The sequence below is a fragment of the Apteryx mantelli genome, unplaced genomic scaffold (assembly GCF_036417845.1).
Source record: "Apteryx mantelli isolate bAptMan1 unplaced genomic scaffold, bAptMan1.hap1 HAP1_SCAFFOLD_65, whole genome shotgun sequence".
Lineage (NCBI taxonomy): Eukaryota > Metazoa > Chordata > Aves > Apterygiformes > Apterygidae > Apteryx > Apteryx mantelli.
In genome coordinates, this window is record NW_027118794.1 from 9,401 (window position 1) to 30,044 (window position 20,644).

The window sequence follows — 20,644 nt, forward strand, 5'->3', positions numbered from 1 at the left end:
TTTGCATCGGCGGCTGGCTTTGCATCGGCGGCTGGCTTTGCATCGGCGGCTGGCTTTGCATCGGCGGCTGGCTTTGCATCGGCGGCTGGCTTTGCATCGGCGGCTGGCTTTGCATCGGCGGCTGGCTTTGCATCGGCGGCTGGCTTTGCATCGGCGGCTGGCTTTGCATCGGCGGCTGGCTTTGCATCGGCGGCTGGCTTTGCATCGGCGGCTGGCTTTGCATCGGCGGCTGGCTTTGCATCGGCGGCTGGCTTTGCATCGGCGGCTGGCTTTGCATCGGCGGCTGGCTTTGCATCGGCGGCTGGCTTTGCATCGGCGGCTGGCTTTGCATCGGCGGCTGGCTTTGCATCGGCGGCTGGCTTTGCATCGGCGGCTGGCTTTGCATCGGCGGCTGGCTTTGCATCGGCGGCTGGCTTTGCATCGGCGGCTGGCTTTGCATCGGCGGCTGGCTTTGCATCGGCGGCTGGCTTTGCATCGGCGGCTGGCTTTGCATCGGCGGCTGGCTTTGCATCGGCGGCTGGCTTTGCATCGGCGGCTGGCTTTGCATCGGCGGCTGGCTTTGCATCGGCGGCTGGCTTTGCATCGGCGGCTGGCTTTGCATCGGCGGCTGGCTTTGCATCGGCGGCTGGCTTTGCATCGGCGGCTGGCTTTGCATCGGCGGCTGGCTTTGCATCGGCGGCTGGCTTTGCATCGGCGGCTGGCTTTGCATCGGCGGCTGGCTTTGCATCGGCGGCTGGCTTTGCATCGGCGGCTGGCTTTGCATCGGCGGCTGGCTTTGCATCGGCGGCTGGCTTTGCATCGGCGGCTGGCTTTGCATCGGCGGCTGGCTTTGCATCGGCGGCTGGCTTTGCATCGGCGGCTGGCTTTGCATCGGCGGCTGGCTTTGCATCGGCGGCTGGCTTTGCATCGGCGGCTGGCTTTGCATCGGCGGCTGGCTTTGCATCGGCGGCTGGCTTTGCATCGGCGGCTGGCTTTGCATCGGCGGCTGGCTTTGCATCGGCGGCTGGCTTTGCATCGGCGGCTGGCTTTGCATCGGCGGCTGGCTTTGCATCGGCGGCTGGCTTTGCATCGGCGGCTGGCTTTGCATCGGCGGCTGGCTTTGCATCGGCGGCTGGCTTTGCATCGGCGGCTGGCTTTGCATCGGCGGCTGGCTTTGCATCGGCGGCTGGCTTTGCATCGGCGGCTGGCTTTGCATCGGCGGCTGGCTTTGCATCGGCGGCTGGCTTTGCATCGGCGGCTGGCTTTGCATCGGCGGCTGGCTTTGCATCGGCGGCTGGCTTTGCATCGGCGGCTGGCTTTGCATCGGCGGCTGGCTTTGCATCGGCGGCTGGCTTTGCATCGGCGGCTGGCTTTGCATCGGCGGCTGGCTTTGCATCGGCGGCTGGCTTTGCATCGGCGGCTGGCTTTGCATCGGCGGCTGGCTTTGCATCGGCGGCTGGCTTTGCATCGGCGGCTGGCTTTGCATCGGCGGCTGGCTTTGCATCGGCGGCTGGCTTTGCATCGGCGGCTGGCTTTGCATCGGCGGCTGGCTTTGCATCGGCGGCTGGCTTTGCATCGGCGGCTGGCTTTGCATCGGCGGCTGGCTTTGCATCGGCGGCTGGCTTTGCATCGGCGGCTGGCTTTGCATCGGCGGCTGGCTTTGCATCGGCGGCTGGCTTTGCATCGGCGGCTGGCTTTGCATCGGCGGCTGGCTTTGCATCGGCGGCTGGCTTTGCATCGGCGGCTGGCTTTGCATCGGCGGCTGGCTTTGCATCGGCGGCTGGCTTTGCATCGGCGGCTGGCTTTGCATCGGCGGCTGGCTTTGCATCGGCGGCTGGCTTTGCATCGGCGGCTGGCTTTGCATCGGCGGCTGGCTTTGCATCGGCGGCTGGCTTTGCATCGGCGGCTGGCTTTGCATCGGCGGCTGGCTTTGCATCGGCGGCTGGCTTTGCATCGGCGGCTGGCTTTGCATCGGCGGCTGGCTTTGCATCGGCGGCTGGCTTTGCATCGGCGGCTGGCTTTGCATCGGCGGCTGGCTTTGCATCGGCGGCTGGCTTTGCATCGGCGGCTGGCTTTGCATCGGCGGCTGGCTTTGCATCGGCGGCTGGCTTTGCATCGGCGGCTGGCTTTGCATCGGCGGCTGGCTTTGCATCGGCGGCTGGCTTTGCATCGGCGGCTGGCTTTGCATCGGCGGCTGGCTTTGCATCGGCGGCTGGCTTTGCATCGGCGGCTGGCTTTGCATCGGCGGCTGGCTTTGCATCGGCGGCTGGCTTTGCATCGGCGGCTGGCTTTGCATCGGCGGCTGGCTTTGCATCGGCGGCTGGCTTTGCATCGGCGGCTGGCTTTGCATCGGCGGCTGGCTTTGCATCGGCGGCTGGCTTTGCATCGGCGGCTGGCTTTGCATCGGCGGCTGGCTTTGCATCGGCGGCTGGCTTTGCATCGGCGGCTGGCTTTGCATCGGCGGCTGGCTTTGCATCGGCGGCTGGCTTTGCATCGGCGGCTGGCTTTGCATCGGCGGCTGGCTTTGCATCGGCGGCTGGCTTTGCATCGGCGGCTGGCTTTGCATCGGCGGCTGGCTTTGCATCGGCGGCTGGCTTTGCATCGGCGGCTGGCTTTGCATCGGCGGCTGGCTTTGCATCGGCGGCTGGCTTTGCATCGGCGGCTGGCTTTGCATCGGCGGCTGGCTTTGCATCGGCGGCTGGCTTTGCATCGGCGGCTGGCTTTGCATCGGCGGCTGGCTTTGCATCGGCGGCTGGCTTTGCATCGGCGGCTGGCTTTGCATCGGCGGCTGGCTTTGCATCGGCGGCTGGCTTTGCATCGGCGGCTGGCTTTGCATCGGCGGCTGGCTTTGCATCGGCGGCTGGCTTTGCATCGGCGGCTGGCTTTGCATCGGCGGCTGGCTTTGCATCGGCGGCTGGCTTTGCATCGGCGGCTGGCTTTGCATCGGCGGCTGGCTTTGCATCGGCGGCTGGCTTTGCATCGGCGGCTGGCTTTGCATCGGCGGCTGGCTTTGCATCGGCGGCTGGCTTTGCATCGGCGGCTGGCTTTGCATCGGCGGCTGGCTTTGCATCGGCGGCTGGCTTTGCATCGGCGGCTGGCTTTGCATCGGCGGCTGGCTTTGCATCGGCGGCTGGCTTTGCATCGGCGGCTGGCTTTGCATCGGCGGCTGGCTTTGCATCGGCGGCTGGCTTTGCATCGGCGGCTGGCTTTGCATCGGCGGCTGGCTTTGCATCGGCGGCTGGCTTTGCATCGGCGGCTGGCTTTGCATCGGCGGCTGGCTTTGCATCGGCGGCTGGCTTTGCATCGGCGGCTGGCTTTGCATCGGCGGCTGGCTTTGCATCGGCGGCTGGCTTTGCATCGGCGGCTGGCTTTGCATCGGCGGCTGGCTTTGCATCGGCGGCTGGCTTTGCATCGGCGGCTGGCTTTGCATCGGCGGCTGGCTTTGCATCGGCGGCTGGCTTTGCATCGGCGGCTGGCTTTGCATCGGCGGCTGGCTTTGCATCGGCGGCTGGCTTTGCATCGGCGGCTGGCTTTGCATCGGCGGCTGGCTTTGCATCGGCGGCTGGCTTTGCATCGGCGGCTGGCTTTGCATCGGCGGCTGGCTTTGCATCGGCGGCTGGCTTTGCATCGGCGGCTGGCTTTGCATCGGCGGCTGGCTTTGCATCGGCGGCTGGCTTTGCATCGGCGGCTGGCTTTGCATCGGCGGCTGGCTTTGCATCGGCGGCTGGCTTTGCATCGGCGGCTGGCTTTGCATCGGCGGCTGGCTTTGCATCGGCGGCTGGCTTTGCATCGGCGGCTGGCTTTGCATCGGCGGCTGGCTTTGCATCGGCGGCTGGCTTTGCATCGGCGGCTGGCTTTGCATCGGCGGCTGGCTTTGCATCGGCGGCTGGCTTTGCATCGGCGGCTGGCTTTGCATCGGCGGCTGGCTTTGCATCGGCGGCTGGCTTTGCATCGGCGGCTGGCTTTGCATCGGCGGCTGGCTTTGCATCGGCGGCTGGCTTTGCATCGGCGGCTGGCTTTGCATCGGCGGCTGGCTTTGCATCGGCGGCTGGCTTTGCATCGGCGGCTGGCTTTGCATCGGCGGCTGGCTTTGCATCGGCGGCTGGCTTTGCATCGGCGGCTGGCTTTGCATCGGCGGCTGGCTTTGCATCGGCGGCTGGCTTTGCATCGGCGGCTGGCTTTGCATCGGCGGCTGGCTTTGCATCGGCGGCTGGCTTTGCATCGGCGGCTGGCTTTGCATCGGCGGCTGGCTTTGCATCGGCGGCTGGCTTTGCATCGGCGGCTGGCTTTGCATCGGCGGCTGGCTTTGCATCGGCGGCTGGCTTTGCATCGGCGGCTGGCTTTGCATCGGCGGCTGGCTTTGCATCGGCGGCTGGCTTTGCATCGGCGGCTGGCTTTGCATCGGCGGCTGGCTTTGCATCGGCGGCTGGCTTTGCATCGGCGGCTGGCTTTGCATCGGCGGCTGGCTTTGCATCGGCGGCTGGCTTTGCATCGGCGGCTGGCTTTGCATCGGCGGCTGGCTTTGCATCGGCGGCTGGCTTTGCATCGGCGGCTGGCTTTGCATCGGCGGCTGGCTTTGCATCGGCGGCTGGCTTTGCATCGGCGGCTGGCTTTGCATCGGCGGCTGGCTTTGCATCGGCGGCTGGCTTTGCATCGGCGGCTGGCTTTGCATCGGCGGCTGGCTTTGCATCGGCGGCTGGCTTTGCATCGGCGGCTGGCTTTGCATCGGCGGCTGGCTTTGCATCGGCGGCTGGCTTTGCATCGGCGGCTGGCTTTGCATCGGCGGCTGGCTTTGCATCGGCGGCTGGCTTTGCATCGGCGGCTGGCTTTGCATCGGCGGCTGGCTTTGCATCGGCGGCTGGCTTTGCATCGGCGGCTGGCTTTGCATCGGCGGCTGGCTTTGCATCGGCGGCTGGCTTTGCATCGGCGGCTGGCTTTGCATCGGCGGCTGGCTTTGCATCGGCGGCTGGCTTTGCATCGGCGGCTGGCTTTGCATCGGCGGCTGGCTTTGCATCGGCGGCTGGCTTTGCATCGGCGGCTGGCTTTGCATCGGCGGCTGGCTTTGCATCGGCGGCTGGCTTTGCATCGGCGGCTGGCTTTGCATCGGCGGCTGGCTTTGCATCGGCGGCTGGCTTTGCATCGGCGGCTGGCTTTGCATCGGCGGCTGGCTTTGCATCGGCGGCTGGCTTTGCATCGGCGGCTGGCTTTGCATCGGCGGCTGGCTTTGCATCGGCGGCTGGCTTTGCATCGGCGGCTGGCTTTGCATCGGCGGCCGGCTTTGCATCGGCGGCCGGCTTTGCATCGGCGGCCGGCTTTGCATCGGCGGCCGGCTTTGCATCGGCGGCCGGCTTTGCATCGGCGGCCGGCTTTGCATCGGCGGCCGGCTTTGCATCGGCGGCCGGCTTTGCATCGGCGGCCGGCTTTGCATCGGCGGCCGGCTTTGCATCGGCGGCCGGCTTTGCATCGGCGGCCGGCTTTGCATCGGCGGCCGGCTTTGCATCGGCGGCCGGCTTTGCATCGGCGGCCGGCTTTGCATCGGCGGCCGGCTTTGCATCGGCGGCCGGCTTTGCATCGGCGGCCGGCTTTGCATCGGCGGCCGGCTTTGCATCGGCGGCCGGCTTTGCATCGGCGGCCGGCTTTGCATCGGCGGCCGGCTTTGCATCGGCGGCCGGCTTTGCATCGGCGGCCGGCTTTGCATCGGCGGCCGGCTTTGCATCGGCGGCCGGCTTTGCATCGGCGGCCGGCTTTGCATCGGCGGCCGGCTTTGCATCGGCGGCCGGCTTTGCATCGGCGGCCGGCTTTGCATCGGCGGCCGGCTTTGCATCGGCGGCCGGCTTTGCATCGGCGGCCGGCTTTGCATCGGCGGCCGGCTTTGCATCGGCGGCCGGCTTTGCACCGGCGGCCGGCTTTGCACCGGCGGCCGTCCTGCCCAAAGCTGCAGCTGCTTTGCCAAGTGGAGGGGCAGCGGATTCCTTGGAAGAGAAGAGGATGTTGTGGAGAGAAGTTTGGGGCTGGTTGTCTGGAACAATTCTGGCAGCTGGCTGTGTACTTGAGGCCTAGTGCAGGTTGCCAATGCGCAGGGTTGTGGGTGTGGGAGCTGCCCACTTGAGCATGCTGTGCAGGGGAGCTGCTGTGTTTCCTGTGTGAGTGAGTGGTGTGTGTGTGCAGGTGTTGAGTGGAGAGCTGGAGGTGCCTTTTGTTTGGAGGAGCAAGTAGGGCTGGGTGTTTAGTGTCTGTAAAGCAGGAAAGAAGGAAGGAGGGTGGTAGGTGTGAGCATGGAGCGGTGGGATGGTCTGGCAGAGAGGTGTTGCCTGGGAGAGCAGAAATGAGTCCTTTCGCAGGACTGCCTTTTGGTGCTTTGGGGGACGCGCCTGCCCCTTCCAGGGATGTGCTTCTCTCTTGGAAGGTTCCCTTTTGTGCTCTGCCTGGACCCTGACTTTTTGCCCCAGAGGGGGTTACCTGCTTTGGCCAAAGCCCTTGGGAGATGGTCCCGCACACTTCTTTGAGGGTGCTGCCCGGCAGCTTTTCCCTGGGGCTTGGCCACTTCTGGTCCGTGTTTGCCAAGAGAGGACTGCTCTGAAGAAGTTGGGGATATCTCGGAGGGTGGGGGCATGTGCCTCAGCTCTGCTTTTGAGGGCCAGGAGGGGCAGCACGCAGAGATGCAGTTTGTACTGATGGCAAGTGTTCCTTAGTAAAAGGCCTCAGCTTGCTGGGACCCAAAGCCTGAGAGTGCTGTGGCAGAGCGCGTGGGCCCTCGGTTGTGCCCTGCCTTCTCTTTGGTGGCAATGGCTTTGCTGTGTTGGTCGCTTCTGGGGGCGTTCTGTGCTTTGTCATACGCAGCGGTGGCCAAGAGGTGTCTGCAGGGCACAGGATAATGGCAAGAGGGAAAGGTGCTCAGCAGAGCCAGGACTGCTGCAGCTTCCTGGTGTTGATGCAGTTTTGCAGAGTTGGAGCCCTCTGCAATCTCTGCAGTGAGAGGCAATTTATAATGCTGTGTGCCAAAGGTACCCTGAAAAGCCTCAGCTGTTTGAGCCCTGGGCAATCCTCTAGGCATGACAAGAGGCTTGCGGTTTCTCTTTTTTGGCAGTCCCCTCCTTGCTCTCGGGTCTTTGGAGGTGCAGCCTGGAGTCCTTGCAGCCTCAGTGGTGTGCTGCAGGAATTGCCCAGGCTGGAGTGCAAGCTGTATTGCAGGCCCTTGACAAAGAGTGTTTTTGCTGCTGCTGCTGGGCCAGCTCTGTGGAGGCAGTGTATTTCCCTTCAGTTTTGGGCAGGGTCATGACAGGGTTCAACTGGTGGAAAGTTACAAGCAGCAAAGCGCATGGGAAAGGAGAAGCAAGGAGCGAGGTACAAGGAGTTACAGGTAGCAAAGCGTATGGGAAAGGAGAAGCAAGGAGCGAGGTACAAGGAGTTACAGGTAGCAAAGCGTATGGGAAAGGAGAAGCAAGGAGCGAGGTACAAGGAGTTACAGGTAGCAAAGCGTATGGGAAAGGAGAAGCAAGGAGCGAGGTACAAGGCATGGTCGCGTGTGCGTGATCGGTGTGATGACTGGCTACCTGTGACGTGATCAGCATGATGACTGGCTTAGCAGAGTGTATCTGTAAAACCGCTGAAGCAGCTAACTTAGTATAAATATGCTCAGAAACAAACAATAAATGTCTCAAGATGCACCCCCTCTTGAGTCCGTGCCTTCATTCGCTACAAACGGTGTCCAAACAGGGACCCAGCTTGACGTAAGAAGGTGACGTCGATCCGGTAGCAAAACCTGACTGAACCAGGACTCCAAGACTGAACCGGGACTCCAAGCCTTACAAGGAGTGCGCACCCATCACCTCAACGAAGGTGAGCAGTCAGGAATCATGGGGGGAAGGTTATCCCTAGAACAGAAACCAAGTCTCCATGCGTTGAGACGGCTTCTGGACAGGCACAGTCGGGACATTTCAGAGGTAAAGTTACTAACACTCCTGGACTGGATTATGAGAAATGTACCTGACTTCCTTGCAAATGGGACATTTCAATTCGATGAATGGGCGAAAGTAGGTCAGAGACTATACGAGGAAGTGGGGACTGGAGATGTTGCGGTTTGTAAGCATTTGGCTACATGGGGGAACTGTTACCAGCTCGGACAAGGAGGAGTCTCAACAGGAGGCTCAGACAAACATACCCAAGGACACTGGTGCAGCTGGGACTGATACATCCTGAGAAAGTACAGCTAAACCAGCAGAAGCCAGTTGGAGGCAAGATTAGGACTGAAACAGTTTTCCTCAAACAAGGAAGCAGGCCAAGTTGAGACCATGTATGGAAAAGTAGAGCAGAGTTCATGGCAAGACGCTGAGTGACACCTCTTCTGACACCACCAGAGACCCCCACAGAAGACCCCCAGAGACTCAGACCGCATGTGTAATGATTATGTAAATGTAGTAATTAGTTCTAGGAAATAGAATGAATATGTATAATTGTTCCTGGAAATTTAATGCATATGCATAAGTGTGAACTACAATACCATATTACAATTAATGTTGTTTTGCTGGAGGGAGGGGAAATGGGATGAAGTAATGTATGCAGATTTGTTCTTCGCACTAAGAGACCACCCTGTGTGGCAGAAAGATTGTGGGATGATTCCAAGGGATCCGATGATACTAGCACTAGAGAAGGAGGGAAAGGGTCAAAAGTTGAAAAGGTGTTGTTCTGCTTGTAGTATTGGAAAAAGGTGTTTAAAGTATGAACAGGAGGAGGAAGAAGATTTGGAGTTGATGGTTGTTCCCCGACAGAGGTTGGGGGAGGATATTGAGGCTATGTGTGGGGCTGAAGGGGCAGAAGGATTTAGCCCGATTGAGAGGAGAACAAGAGGATGACAAGGGGAAGCGGGGGGGGGGAGGGGCGGGTGGTTTACAGGCTTCCCTTCTGCAGGTGGTTGGAAATACCGGACCAGTAACAGTTAAAGTACCTTTCTCTATAATGGAGTTAAGGTCCTGGAAGGAAATAGCAGGGAACTATAGAGAAGATCTGGGGAAAGTGGCTAAAGTGTTTGAAACTCTAATTAGGACTCAGGATCCAGATTGGAATGATTTACAGGTAATATAAGACACCCTGCTAGATGATACTGAAAAGAAGATGGTATTAAACACTGCTCGGAAGCAAGTGGAAGGAGCACTTGCTGGTGGGGATTTGCAGGGGATGCTAGATCAGAATTTTCCTGCTGCAGAGCCAGGGTGGGATCCTAACCTGCCAGGACCCCGGGAACTCTTAACAAGATATCAGAGATGGATAATGTTTGGCATAAGACACGCCCTGCCAAAAGCAGTTAATTGGTCTAAGCTATATGAGGTCAAACAAGAACCAACTGAATCCCCATCTGCTTTTGTGGAATGATTAAAGGCTACTGCCAGGAAATCTACCAACCTGGATCCTGAGAAACCAGAGGAAGCCCAGCAGTTAGCTTCAACTTTTATGGGACAATTGGCCCCAGACATAAGAAGGAAACTTCAAAAATTAGAGGGGGCAGATTGGAGAGATCTGGGAAAAATGTTAGAAGTGGCCTGGATAGCTTTTAATAGGATGCAGTTTTACCAGTTGTATGGGCTAGCGGAATTCCAGGTTGGTCTAAATTGGTGAAACCAGTGAAGGTTGTTCTAAAATCTGGAGCTAAACCAGTAAGACAAAAACAGTATCCTATTAAGTGGGAGGTCCATGTACCTTTGGGCTTCTGACGTTGTTCCATCCTGAAAAGTTGTTAATTGATGGAACTGCCCGTGTTCGGACACAACGGTCCACCCACAGCTTTACATCAGACTGTAATAGCGACATAGAATTGTGGGACCCAACTAAGTGTGTCTTGAGTAGTATTTTCGCAGGAGTAGGAACTGCTCCCGCTTTATCACAACTTCACAAATTAGGATGCTGTCTTGCAGAGGAAGCAAATGCTACTAGTACTGCTTTGAACGCCCTGTTAACAGACGTAGATTCAGTTAGACATGCCACCTTGCAGAATGGGGCTGCGATCGATTTTTTGCTATTGGCCCAAGGCCATGGCTGTCAGGATTTTGAGGGAATGTGTTGTATGAATCTGAGTGATCATTCTGAGTCAACACATACGAGCATTGCAAGATTGAAGGCGTTAACAAAACAATTGCAAGAAGATGATGGGAAAAACTTCTGGGGAGTGTTTGATTGGTTGAATATGCTTGCTGTAGGACCTTGGTTAAAACACATCCTGATTCTAGGACTTATAGTTTTTGTATTTGTTGCAATACTAATGTGTGTGCCATGCTTATTGAATTGTGTACAAAGAATGATTGACAGGAGCATGAAGCAAGTCATGACCCTGCAAGTTCATACTGCCTTAGCCTTTCAATTATTAAAGGAAGGGGGAGATGTGGAGGGTCATGACAGGGTTAAACTGGTGGAAAGTTACAAGCAGTAAAGTGTGTGGGAAAGGCGTTGCAAGCAGCGAGGTACAAGGCGTTGCAAGCAGCGAGGTACAAGGTGTGATCGTGCATGTGCGCGTGAGCGGTGTAATGACTGGCTACCTGTGACAATCTGCATGATAATTGGCTTAGCAAAGTGTATCTGTAGAACTGCCGAAGCAGCTAACTTTTTAGTATAAATATGCTCAGAAACAAATAAATGTCTCAAGATGCACCACCCCTTGAGTCTGTGTCTTCATTTGCTACAATCCCTGCACACTCCAACGACATCCCTGTACTGCTCCCCAGTGGCCTGTGCCTGCTTCCACCTTCCGGCCACTTCCTTCTTGTGGAGGAGTTTTGCCAGGAGCTCCTTGCTCATCCCTGCAGCTCTCCTGCCCCCTTTGCTCGACTTCCAGCTCAAGAGCAGTGCATCCCAATGAGCAGGGAGGAAGTCATCCTTGACTATTAACCAGCTCTCTTGGACCCCTCTTCCTCCTAGGTCCCTATCCCCCAAGGGATTCTTCCAGCAAGGTCCCTGAAGAGGCCAAAGTTTGCCCTGCCCAAGTCCAGGCTTGTGCTCCTACTTTTTGCCCTGCTTCCTCCTCACAGGAGCCTCAGCTCCACCATCTCATGGTCTCTGCAGCCAAGGCAGCCCCCAGCCTCCCCATCTCCAGCCAGCCCTTCCTTGTTTGGTGGTACAGAGGCCAGCAGCACACCTCTCCTCCTTGGCTCCTCCATCGCCTGTGTCAGAAAGTTATCCTATCAGTGCTCTGCAGGAACCTCCTGGATTGCTTGTGCCTTGCTGTGTTGTCTTTCCAGCAGATACCAGGGTGGTTCAAGTCCCCCATGAGAACCAGGGCCTGGGACTGTGAGGCTACCTCCAGCTGTCTGTACAAGGCCTCATCTACTTCCTCTTCCCAATCAGGTGGCCTGTAGCAAACACCCACAACAGTGTCACCCATGTTAGTCTGCCCTTTAGTCCTCACCCAGAAGCTCTCAACACACTCAGCATCCACCCCTAGGCACAGCTCCATCCCTTCCAGTTGCTCTCTCACATAGAGGGCCTAGCTGTGTTGTCTTTCCAGCAGATATCGGGGTGGTTCAAGTCCCCCATGAGAACCAGGGCCTGGGATCGTGAGGCTACTTCCAGTTGTCTGTGGAAGGCCTCATCAACATCCTCTTCCTGATCAGGTGGCCTGTAGTAAGCACCCACAACAGTGTCACCCGTGCTAGCCTGCCCTTTAATCCTCACCCATAAGCTCTCGACTCACTCTTCATCCACCCCTAGGCACAGCTCGATACATTCCAGTTGCTCTCTCACATAAAGAGCAACTCCACCACCTCACTTTCCTGGCCTGTCTTTCCTAAAAAGCACGTAGCCATCCTTGGCAGCATTCCAGTCATGTGAGCTATCCCGCCATGTCTCTGTAATGGCAATGAGATCACGGCCCTGCGACTGCACACAGATCTCTGGTTCTTCCTGTTTCTGCCCCATGCTGTGTGCATTGGTGCACAGGCATTTCAGAGAGGTGATTGAGCACGCAGGTTTCCCAGAAGGGATGCAAGAGGATCCTCCATAGCCACATCCCATGTGCACTTCCCTGGCTGCGTTCCCCTGCTGGAAGCGTCCTGACTTCAGCTGTCTTTTGCCAACTACCCTGGCACTATAACTCTCCCCTTCCCCTGTCTTTCCTAGTTTAAAGCCCTCCTTACCAGGTTGGTCAGCCTGTTGGCAAAGACACACATGCCCCTCTTAGTGAGGTGGATCCCATCTCTCGCCATCAGTTGTCGATCTTCAAACAGGGTCCCATGGTCGTAGAAACCAAAACCCTGTTGCCAACACCAGCGGTGCAGCCAGTCGTTAACTTGGAAAGTCCATCTCCTCCTCCTCTAATCCATCCCCCTCACTGGCAGGACTGAGGAGAAGATGGCCTGGACTCCCAGACCCTTGACCACCATCCCCACAGCTCTGAAATCCTGCTTGATGGTCTCCAGTTTGCCCTTGGTGTCATTAGCGCCCACATGGAAGAGCAGCAGTGGGCAATAGTCCGAAGGGTGGACAAGCCTTGGCAGTCTTTCCATGACATCTCTCACACGAGCCCCTGGCAGGCAACAAACCTCTCTAGACATGAGGTCAGGTCGGCAGATAGATGCCTCCGTCCCCTGCAGCAGGGACCCCACAACAACCACCCGCTGCTTCTTCTGGGCGTTCCTGCAAGGCACAGGGTCTGTTGTCCCCGGTACTTCCCTTGCAGCCATGCCCATCTCCTCCTCATCCTGGAGGGCACTAAACCTGTTCTTCAGCTGCAAGTCTTCGGGAGGAGTAGGAGCCTTTCTCCTCCCACGAGCAGTGACCAGCTTCCAGCCGCCTTCTACAGTGTTATGATGTACCGTTTCACACGGCACAGAGCCCTCCAGCAACTCCACTGCAGTGGGGGGTTGGGACTCCCGAAGCTGCACAGTCTCCGAGAATACCCTGTCTATCTCTTGCTCATCTTCTCGGATGCTGTGCAGCCTACTGACCTCATTTTTACTTCTCATTCCATATAGTAAAAATAAACTATTTGAGCTCATGAAATAGTTAGATAAGAATATGCAGTGTCTGAATAGATGTCTGCCTGTGCAGGATCTTGTCTCCAACAGTGGCCAGTAGCAGGTGTTTGAGGAGGGAGTGCAAGAGTGGCATAAGGAGCAGGGGGATGCTGGGCATCCTCCAAAAGCTCTGCAGTCTGCACTCCAGGCTCTTACTGACGCAGAGCATCTTTTACACATCTTCCACAAGCTTGGCTAATTCATAATTTTCACACGTAATCTGGCTTGCTTGATTTTATGGAGATGTCACCTCAGAAGAGATCTGCTGGCCATGGAATTGTGATTTATGATGAGTATGCTTTATCTTGGGGGGGACTGTGGTGGAAGCAGTTGAGAAAATCCGTAGATTATGGAAACTAACCAAACCGCTAAACTGCACAGGGAAGTGTCCGTAGTCACTTAAGTAGCTGTTGGTTGTAGTGTCCCCAAAGCTTACTGCAGCCTGCTTCTCTGAAAAATGGGAAAGAGACGCAAAAGTGACAGCTATGTGCAACTTAGTTTCCTTCTTTCACTAACATTGAAAGCAGCTCTACTGAAAGCTGGCCAGTTCGTGTTAGCAGAGGGTTTTGTCCAGCCTGATTTGAAATGGGTATTCTGTGTGGTGCCGTGGATCATATGTCTCTTTCTCTGTAGAAATAAATCTATTCTTGTTGGAGGTCTCGTGTGCTAGTTTGCTGACCTTGGGATATGCCTGTTGTCAGAAACTTTGAAATTACAAAGCTGCATCTTGAAACCCCAAAGTGAACCACAGTTTGGTGGAATTCAGCTCCCTTGCTTGGTTGTTGTAATTTTTCCTTTCCCATGTTGGCGGATTGTGTTGGGTAGAAAAGGAACTCTGAAATGTGGAGAGTAGTCCTCTGCATACGTGCACATCGCTTTCATGCTCAGGGGATGATCATGTTAGTTTATAACAGTTCACTGTCTTACCAGATATCTGAAAACTGAAGCCTTGGGCTTTTTTCATCTATTTACTGAGATATGTATTGGTATCATAAGTCTGAGTTGCCAGTTTTCTACAAATGCTCAAATTTATGGTTTTTAGAAGTACTGTATTGTGAAATGATAGTTCTGTTCCATGAAGTGTTTTGTCCTTCTCCTTGCTTTGTGAATAGCTGACAAAACTTGAAAAACAACAACAAAGAAAAGAGAAGACCAGAACCTAGGTACCCTCTGAATCAAGTAGAGAAAGAAATGCCCCCCGTAACAAGGATGACCCCAGCGCAAGCAGCGGAGCAGAAGGAGATGTGTCTTCAGAGAGAGAGCCTTAGCTAATCCAAAGCAGGCCTCAGGTATGGCTCTTCCAGCCCTCTGTAAAGCTGTGTCCTACTGCTTGGCAGTCTCTAACAGCACCTGGAGACTGCAGAGAGTTACCTTGAAAGTACTACAAGGTGAAATTCTCATAATCCTGTTAGCTCTGTGAAGCCTGCAGGGCTGCTGGCGGGAAACCTCCTCTTCTGTGTGCAGCGGGTACCTGGAGTTTGCTCTGAAGTAGCCAGCTCCAGAAGATTACTGCTTTTGATTTTAGAGTATTTAAAGCAGTATCCAGGGTTTCTTTAAGCTTCTTAGCAGGACTTTTTCTCCTTTTTGCATTTACAACCATTAGTAAGTTTTGAAGCACATGCTACAGTGGGGATGGGAAGGCCTTTGCTGACACTGACTCAAAAATTTGCTTTCGGGGATCCGGGGGGAGAGCTCCAGTAGTGCCCAGTCCAAGGGGAAAGTGGGGGAGAAGGTGTGTTGACTAAGGGCTGCTGTTTGTTACACAAATTTTGGAGGAGGCTGCAGTAACTTAGATAAGTGTCTCTAACATAATTCCACTAGCCCTCAAAACTCAGTGTGATTTAAACTCAAAATATGAAAAGCAGACATCATTCTACCTAATTTTAGATATTAAACTTTCCCCTTCTTGCTTTTAATAATAATCAGTGGAGAAGAAATTCCCTCTGGATGTACTCATCTCTCTACTGACTAGAGAGTGAACTGCAGGTTACTGTGCTCCTAGCATAGCACATCAATGCAGGATGCATGAATCTGGGCAGAAAAGGATGATCATGTCAAAATTGGATTGTCACGTAATGCAACAACTGGAATCACGTGTGCTCCTGCTCTCTTATGCTTTGTGCTTCAGAGCAAGTAAGCCCTTCCTGTTTTAACTTTGGAGAAGAGTAGCCACATAGGGAAGGAGATGTTGTTAGAAAGTAAAGCAAAAAAGTACTACTTCTCAGCAGCTGTCAGCCTTGCTGCTGTGCTGCAGGAATGCAAGATGTCATTTGTCCCGTCCCCTCCCCAGCTGCTGTTTATTGGTTGTGTCTTGGGATAAGAACATTTTAGCAGACAGGCGTTCATATGCCTTCTGGAATACTTTGATGGGTCTCATCTTTTCAATAGTGTTTGAAAATCTGGTGACCTGAGGAATGTTATATACTGATAATTCAGCATTAATTTTCATGCTGTGACAATAAGTGAAGATACTTTTCTTTATGTAAGTTGAAGGAATCCTGTACTTTCTGTTCTGTTTGTAGTAATGTTCCTGTTTGTTTGCCTTCAACAGTTTCTTGTACAAAAGCTACACTGGATTCTTGAAGAGAGATCTAAAAGACATTCAGCTCAGCACCACTCTTCTAGGACTTTGGAAAAGAATGAAAAATGGGGAAGTGGAATGAAGACGATCGATAGAAACCAGTATCATTCTGTATTGAAACAACCAAAGCAATGTTATCAGATTCAGTTGTTAATGTGTAGCTTCAGTAGTAAAAAAGGACTTGTAACATTTGTGCGTGTGTATTTTCACAGGACTGCTGAATGAAGGATGACTGTAGACAGATTGTAGCAGAACAGTCTCTCTCAGTACATATGCTCCACTTCAGAAAGAAATCAGGGTTTTTCCTTAAAGTTAAACTTGAATTCTTAAAATTATTGAGCAAGCTTGTATTTGGATTCTTACAGTGTCCTGTGCCGCCCGTTTCCATGGCAGCGTGTATGTCTATGTATATTTTGGTATACTGTTCAGCTGCTATGTAACACCAAGTTAGGCAGTCCAGTCTTTCTGCATGGATTAAGATATTAAAAAAAAAAATGGCCGCCAGTCATTTATCATGTGAAACATGTGTCTTGTAAACTTTTTTAAAACCAGGAAAGCCTTTATTAAAGAAATGATGCTAACTGAGTGCTTCTATGTGTTTGCCTGTTGCACTGGGGAAGAGGCAGCAGTGTGCCTAACAAGGCAACTCATCCAGAGCAAAAAGAACAAGCCAAGAAACACCTCCTCAGGCAACTCCTCCACCTCTCTAATGTGACTATGTGATGGTGCGTGAATGTTGTGAGGGGCATGGCGATTTTGTGCCAATGTCTGCGTGGGCATGGTGTGGGTTTGGGAGGAGCGAGTGGAAGCAGAGAGGGGCAGTTCTCTTGAGGCTGCACTTGGCATGCCACTGCTATGGCAGGGGCCGAAGAGGACTTCTTGACAAGGCCTTGTTAGCGGGGGAGCCGTTTCAGAAGCTCTTGCATGCTGTGCCCATCTCTGCGTGCTGCAGAGTTGAGAGTTGTGTTCTCATTAGCGCCTCATGCCCCTTTGTGCGGTGGGCAGAGCGAGCGTGGGCTTTGTCCCTGCAGCATGGGGGCGGATGGATGGGGGAGCTGCTGCCCTTGGGCAGAAGTGTCCTGGTGCAGAGTCCCCACGTAGCCCTTTTTCTTCTGCCAAGCTGAGCCTGCCCCTTGCCACTGCCTTTGGGCAAAGAGACAGAAAAAGGAGGGTGGCAACAGGGCAACGTGGGGCCAGAGCACTAGCGTTGGGTGTGGTGGTGATTTGGGGCACTTTGGGGTTTTTCGTCACTTTGGCAAGGCAGCAGCTTCTTCCCGCTTTGCTTTGCATGGCAGCTGAGTGCCTGCCTTCTTCCTTGTGGGGTGTCCTTGCATTACAAAGCCTTTGGGAGAGCAACTCTCGAGTGCTGGAAAGGAGTGGAGAGGTGGGGCTGAGGCGGGAGCAGTGTCCGGGTTTGTGAGCGGGGCCGTGTGCCTGCGCGCGGCCCTTGTGCCATGCTTGTTGGCGTGCCAGTGGTGGGGTGGGTGCGTCTGGGGCCGGGGCGCTTGTCCCTCTTGCCGGGGAGATGGTGCCTGTTGCCGAGGCCATTGTCAGCGTTGCGCGGGGTGGCAGCGAGTTCCGTGTTCCGTGTTCTGGTCAGTGTGGAGGGAGGCTGCCCTGGCTGCAGGCTTGGTGTCCTGCTGGGCAGCCGGCGTGCTGGCGGGGGGCCCAGCACCGTCACCGGCCTGCGGTAGTGCGGGGGGCGCTGAGCTGTCCCTGGGCATTGGGGCAGAGGGAGCTGTGGGCATTTCCTCACAGCAACTTCTCTCCTCCTTTGCTTTGCTTTGTGCGGTGGCCGAGCGCGGCGCTGAGCACCTCCCGAGGACATGCCGGGTCCACGCGGCGCAGGCGAGCACGCTGGCGTTGGCGTGTGGAGGGGGCCTGTGCTGTGGCAGATGTAAGCAGCCGCGTGGTGGGCCCCGGAGGGTTGGGGGTGATGGGGGGGTGGGAGAGACCCGAGGACCCTTTTGGGTGGTCCTGCCTGGTGCCTCGGGGCTCTCAAAGGAGTCCTGCACACTGGTGCCAGGAGGGTCCTGCGGGGCGGTCGGGGTGCGGGGGGCTTGTTTCTGGGGGATCTGTGGCCCGGTGGCAGCCGCTGATGGCCTCGCTCCTCCTTTTCCTTTGCCCGCTGGCCGAGTGTGGCTGCAAGCAGCTCCCGAGAACGTCCCGGGCACGTGTGGTGCCATGCAGCGCAGAGGCGAGAACGGCAGCGTTGGTGTGTGGAGGGGGGCCTTCGCCGCAGCACAGGTACGTGGCCCCGTTGCTGGACACAGGGGGCAGGGGGTGCTGGGGAGTTTGGGGAGAGGTGGCAGGGCCCTTCCGCCTGGTGCCTTGGGCATCTCCATGGAGTGCCCCAGGGCAGCAAAAAGGGCATCCCCTGGGGCCGGGCACTTTGGGTGACAGGGGCTTGTTTCTTGGGGGGCTGGCACTGGCATCAGCCACTGATGGCCGCGCTCCTCCTTCTCCTTTGTCCGGCGGCCGAGCATGGTGCTGAGCAGCTCCCGATGGCGTCGAGGAGCTCCCGACGGTGTCCCCGGGCCGTGCGTCTTGGCGGTGGAGGCGAGCACGCTGGCGTCTGCTGTGGGCATTCCCACTGCTCAGGAGAAACAGGCGTCTTGTCACCTTGTTTCAAAGCAGGACACACTGTATTAAAGAAACGATGCTAGCTGAGTGCCTCTTTGTGTTTGCCTATTGCACTGGGGAAGAGGCAGCAGTGTGCCTAACAAGGCAACTCATCCAGAGCAAAAAGAACAAGCCAAGAAACACCTCCTCAGGCAACTCCTCCACCTCTCCTTTGGGACTTGGTGCATGCAGTGGCTTCTGCCTGCACCAGTTCCTTTCCCAACTCAGGCACTTGCTCGCACCTTTCTCTTGATGCTCTGCCAAAGGTGGGCTAGCCCCCACACAGGCACATGCTGCATTCCCTTTGGCAGCATGCTGGCAAAGCCAAAAACAGCCATGGCTCTTCTGAAATCATTCCACCCATTTTTGGCTTAAGACCACTGCTGGCTGCTTTGCCCACAGAAAACAGCCACAGCTGCTCTTTTCCCTACTCAGGAAATCACAGAGCATTTGCTGATGGCAAGGGCTGTGTTGGCACAGACCATTCTCCAGGTATGTCTTGCTCTTCTCCTTGGCACTAGCCCTCTGCTCTTGGCCACTGCCAAGTTTTTACCTCTTTGAGCAGCCCGTTCAGTCACTCTATCAATCCTGCCTCTTGAGGATGGTTGCGTCGCTCCCAGAGGCAGGGAACAGATGCAGCAGTTCATGCAGCAGTGTCTGGGCTCTGCTTAGAACCTCTGCGAACCTTGCTGGAAGTTGTGGGGGCATTGTGGGGACCCTCAGAGCAACTAGAAGGTGCTTGCTGCTGACAGGTAAGCAGAGCTAGGTAAGGACAGCTACAGCAGGCCTGAACTTCTCCTGGGAAGCTCTAGCCAGCTGTAGCTGCTGCTGCTGCTAAGGAGCTCTGTTGGTTGCCCTTGCTGAGGGCAAGAGAGGGAGGTGGGGCCTTTGCTCCAGCTGACCCTTGATTTGGGTGGGTCAAGCACCCTGTTAGTCAGGGCTAGGGAGAGGCCTAGAGAAGTGCCAGGCCCAGAGCCCCAGCTCCCTGGGGCAGTGGGGCTGAGGCAGCAGTTTGTGTGGCAGCTGGGTGCAAAGAAGGGGCCCTTGTCTCTGACCACAGTAGCATACACTTTCTCAGCTATGGTTATGACACACTGCAGCGTGCGTTCGCCAGGAGCTGTTGGAGTTGCTGCCTCTGCCATGGGGGAGGCTTCCACCCACCCAGACAGACCTGCTGACAGTGGATGCAGCCCTGCAGGTCTTGGGCTGCAGGGAGTGCCTGGGGCCTCTCTGTGAGCCTGGGGCTGGCAGTCATCTTTTCTGCAGAAGGTGTGCTGTTGTTGACGAGTGCTGTTGCCAGGTCAAGGAGCTATGGGAGGAAGCAGGCATGCTGCGTAGCATCTGAGGAGATGAGCAAGAGATGGATAGGATCTTCTCAGAGACCCTACAGCTTCAGGAGTCTCATCCCCCCACAGCAGTGGAGGTGCATGTGGGCTCTGTGCTGTGGCAATGCTAAGTCATAACTCCATAGAAGATGAAGGCTGGGAGCTGGTCACTCCTCAAGTGAGGAGAAAGGCTCTTGCTCCTCCTGAAGACTTGCAGCTGATGAACAGGTTCAGTGCCCTCCAAGCTGAGGAGGGGCTGGGCATGGCTTCAAGTGAAGCAACTGAGCTCATGGACCCTGTGCCATGCAGGAACTCCTGGAAGAAGTGGTGCGTGATTGTTGTGGGTGACTCCCTGCTGCAGGGCACAGAAGCACCCATCTGCTGACCTGACCTCTTGTCAGCAGAGGTTTGCTGCCTGCTGGGCACTCGAATCTGAGATGCCAAGCAAAGACTGCCGGGGCTTGTCCCCCACCCCTCCGACTATTGCCCCCTGCTGCTCTTCCATGTGGGCACCAACAATACTGCCAAGGGCAACTAGGAAAGAGTGATGCTGCAAGTAAGCAACTGGCTGTGCTGCTGGTGTTGGCAACAGGGTTTTGGTTCCTATGACCTTAGGACTGTGTTTGAAGATCGACTATGGATTGGGAGAGGTGGGATCCACCTCACCTAATGGGGCACACGCTTCTTTGCCAACAGGCAGGCCAACCTGGTACGCAGGGCTTTTAACTGGGAAAGATGGGGAAGGGGAGAATTATAGAGACCATGCAGTCAGCAAAACAGGGCTCAAGCAGGGATACTGCCAGCAATTGCAGGCAGCTAAGGCAGGACCTCCAGGACAAGACTCTGGGGAATCCTCTTGCACCCCTCCTAGGAAATCAGCAAGTCACCCCTGCATATCCTGTGCCTCTGAGGCTTTAAAATCACGACTAGTTGTGGTTCCTTGCAGATGGGCTGCATTCAGTCTGGTGAGCTGCTGCTCTGCCACTAGCCGGGCAACTACCTTGCTGTCATGCTCTGGGTGTGACTCTGAGCTAGGCAGGTGGTTGGAGTCCCACATATTGCCATCCCAAGTTTCTGCATCCCAACCCACTTTTTGCACCGGTGCCCACAGCACCAGGGGATGGACATCTCTCTGTCCC